Source organism: Montipora capricornis, chromosome 1 (genome assembly GCF_036669925.1).
Source record: "Montipora capricornis isolate CH-2021 chromosome 1, ASM3666992v2, whole genome shotgun sequence".
Taxonomy (NCBI): Eukaryota; Metazoa; Cnidaria; class Anthozoa; order Scleractinia; family Acroporidae; genus Montipora; species Montipora capricornis.
In genome coordinates, this window is record NC_090883.1 from 14,376,560 (window position 1) to 14,379,947 (window position 3,388).

The window sequence follows — 3,388 nt, forward strand, 5'->3', positions numbered from 1 at the left end:
TTTGTGAAGTTTTATGCTCGAACTCGGAACGCTTCCCTCCGAAAATATCAGAAATGTTTGTAACCTGTGCGAGCTAAATGACGCGAAATTTGAACGCAAGCTGATGCTAATTATTCCTGTAGAATCGTCGAACTGACTATATTTCGGCTTTGTAGCTTGGAAAGCTTTAAAAAATGCGAAGTTATCCTTCAGAAGTATTAAAAGTGACTGAAAATAGTATTTGAGGGCAAAAATCCGCAAGTGAACTATAAATTACTCAATTCAAACACATTTTAATTTACACTGGTTTTATATGCAAGTGACTTTTCTATTACGATGTCAAAACTAAAATTAATACGATATTAAATGAGATAAACTAAGTATAAAGCCAGGATCCGAGCCAGGATCCGAGCCAGGATCCGAGCTAGGATCCGAGCCAGGATCCGAGCCAGGATCCGAGCTAGGATCCGAGCCAGGATTCGAGCCAGGATTATAATGCTGCATAATAATAATTAGGTGAATGACATTGTTACGAGTTCGATGTTTCAAAGTGGTAGGTATAGTTTGCAGTCTAATCAGAACGCAGTGTCAGAACACAACGAAGTTGTTTATTTCACACGAACGTAGTAATTCCACTCCGGACTTCACAACAAGCACACGCTAGACTTGTTAGTAGTATAGGAGTTGGGGGTATGAGATCATTTTGTAAAAATGCTCTCATCCCAACCCAACTCCATACTACTTTACATTTGACGGTTACATATTTTTGATCTCGTATTTTCGGTCTCATATTCTTGGAAATCTATATGTTTTATATTTCTGCGAATCTATGCCGTGGCGAGGCAGAATGGATCCAACGCAAAATTTATTTTGGAACTATATGTTATTTAAAATGCGTGACTTTCTTAGAAAAATCACAAAGCATGGCATTCTCGGAAATAAATAAAGGGGGTTTCCCCGTGATTTTCAACCAATGAAAAGTTAACCCATAAATTAACCAAAACCGAAAATACAACCAAATGGTTCAAATTTTGGTTTTTTTCTGGTTGGACATTTTGTGTTCAATCCTTTAAAAGAAATGTTATTTTAGTGTGTTAATGTTGTAATGACCGTATGCATGACTTGTCACACCATTATTGTGAATGTACCGCTTGTCATCGAAGCAAGATAATGATACTTTATTAAGCTCATAGCTTCCAAGTTGATGTAAGTTGCTTCTAATCGTTTTCATGGTGTGATGCAGTTGCTTGTTATTAAACAGTACGTTTTTATAATTTTCATGAGTTATGTTCTTTTTGATGATATTCTTTTTAATACCCTTAGCGGTCTTTCCGCCTTTGTCATTGTCTTTCATATATGAATACATTTTCGATCGCAATCCGACGAATTCGGTTATTGGTATACCTGCTGCCTCGTCTTTGAATTTACCGATTACTTTTTTGTTTGTCGTGTCGAAATATTGTGAATCTTCGGGATAATCACTGTTATCGAATTTGTCTTTATCATTCCAAAAGTCTTGGTACGCATCACTGGTTTCAATTTCATAGGTCAAGCTGTCTGTGTCTGTGAATAATAATTTCGCTTTGCTACCGTATTTTTGTTTGATGTAGTTATAATGAAAATCATACATTAGTGTCTTGCTAAGATCTAGGATACACATACCCACATATGCCGGCCTGTTTAGGGTTAGTGTTTCTTTGATTTTATGCACTGCCACTAGATTTTTATTGAAGATCTTACTACTAACATATGTTGGTTTGGCAGCCATTTTTGACAGTTTGTTTTTATCAGTTACTAATCTGACATCTACTCGCTTTCTGATATTTTCCATTGTTTTCCCAAATACACTGTTATTCATAAGCTTGAAGAAGTCTTTTTCAAAAGCATTTTTAGCATTGGTTCTCTTCTGTGTGTTGAAATCAATGTATTCTTTCAACCATGGTGACTGATTGAACTTTAGAACTCGATGGATTTTGGTTATTTTCAAACCAAGATCGGTGTACAATTGTAGGTTCCTATAATGAAGAACACACTTTTCTTTGTTGCTTAATGTAGGTATCAGTTTATGAACTAAGCCAGTTGACACTTTGAATTTATTGGCTATTTCTTGGCAATAATTAGAAAGCATATCTTTGTTGACTTTGACCTTTTCGGCTGCTAGCGGATAATCATTATGCAGATCGTGTAATTCTTTGGGATATTCCAAATCAACTTCTAATATCAAACCTTTATTGCTATTTTCTTTATACTTGGCTAGGTCTATCTGATTAATCTGGTTTTTAGCCAACCATTTAAAACCGCCAGTTGGAAGGTATTGGCTCATTGCCCAACCATACAGATTGTTAGCATCTAGATACATTATATACTTTGAGGGCGCCTTCTCATCATACGTTTTCATGTATCTATTATTAGCTTTGCCGTATCGATTTGCTATGTATGATGTACCACCACGCATGCCCTTTTCAATGAATTGAAACATATCAATATCAGTCATAAGCTCCAATTTAATGTCAGTCATCTTTAACATAGCATCCCAAGAAAGCCCAGGACTGGTAAAATAATGACAGGGGTCTAGTTTGTAGTATTGCAGACAGGTCTTTCGAAAGTTTTCAAACACATCAGCTAACAGAAGGATGTCAGATTTAAGATATAAGTCATGGTACTCGCCCATATTTTTTAGATCAAAAGTGTTCCATACATTTTGAGCATGTTTGTATTGATCACCTGAGATATGCTCATCATTTAATATACTGTAAAATTCTTCTTTTGGTGGCAGCTTTTCATTGAATTTTTCAAAACTGTCCATAAAGTCATATGGGTATACTCCCTTCTTACTCATCAAATCAAGCTCTTTACCTTTGAATTTTTGAGAAGTATATATTAATGCTTCTTTTGGTAGGTTGCTCACCAGTTTATCAAGACTTGAGCTCATGAATTGAAAACTATCAATAAAGGTCAGATGATTACCAAGCATGAAAGCCATATACTTTTCCATGTTGTTTGGTATGGCATTGATATTCATTTGGCATGTTTCACCTTTCTTGTTTGTGTATGTATGCTTTTTAACTATCTCACCAATTTCTTGCATTATAAAATGACTGTCATACCCACGGAGATTGTGAAACATAACTGGTATTTTCTCAGTCAATCTGAAATTTAGGTTACAATCTTGGTGAGCTGATCCTCTGTATTTACCTGTGATATGGCAATGGTCTCTAACTCTCACATCATTTTCATTGTATTTTTTATTGCAGATATGACATTCATTAGCTTTTTGAAATTCTTTTTCATCATCTTCAGTCATTCTCAATGGTTTATTGAAATATTTTTTCATGATCTTCTTGCAATATTTAACTTCCCCTAGCATAGCTTCCATAAATTTGTAAACAGCTTTTTCACCTCTATAAAT

At 35.1% G+C, this 3,388-nt stretch overlaps 1 long non-coding RNA gene across 1 annotated transcript; it reads left to right on the forward strand.

The window, feature by feature from the left end:
• The first annotated feature begins 2,470 nt into the window (after positions 1-2,470).
• LOC138051657 (uncharacterized) lies at positions 2,471-3,018 on the forward strand. Its single transcript, XR_011132872.1, has 2 exons — positions 2,471-2,638; positions 2,879-3,018. It is a non-coding gene; the product is annotated as an uncharacterized lncRNA (long non-coding RNA).
• The last annotated feature ends 370 nt before the right edge of the window (positions 3,019-3,388 follow it).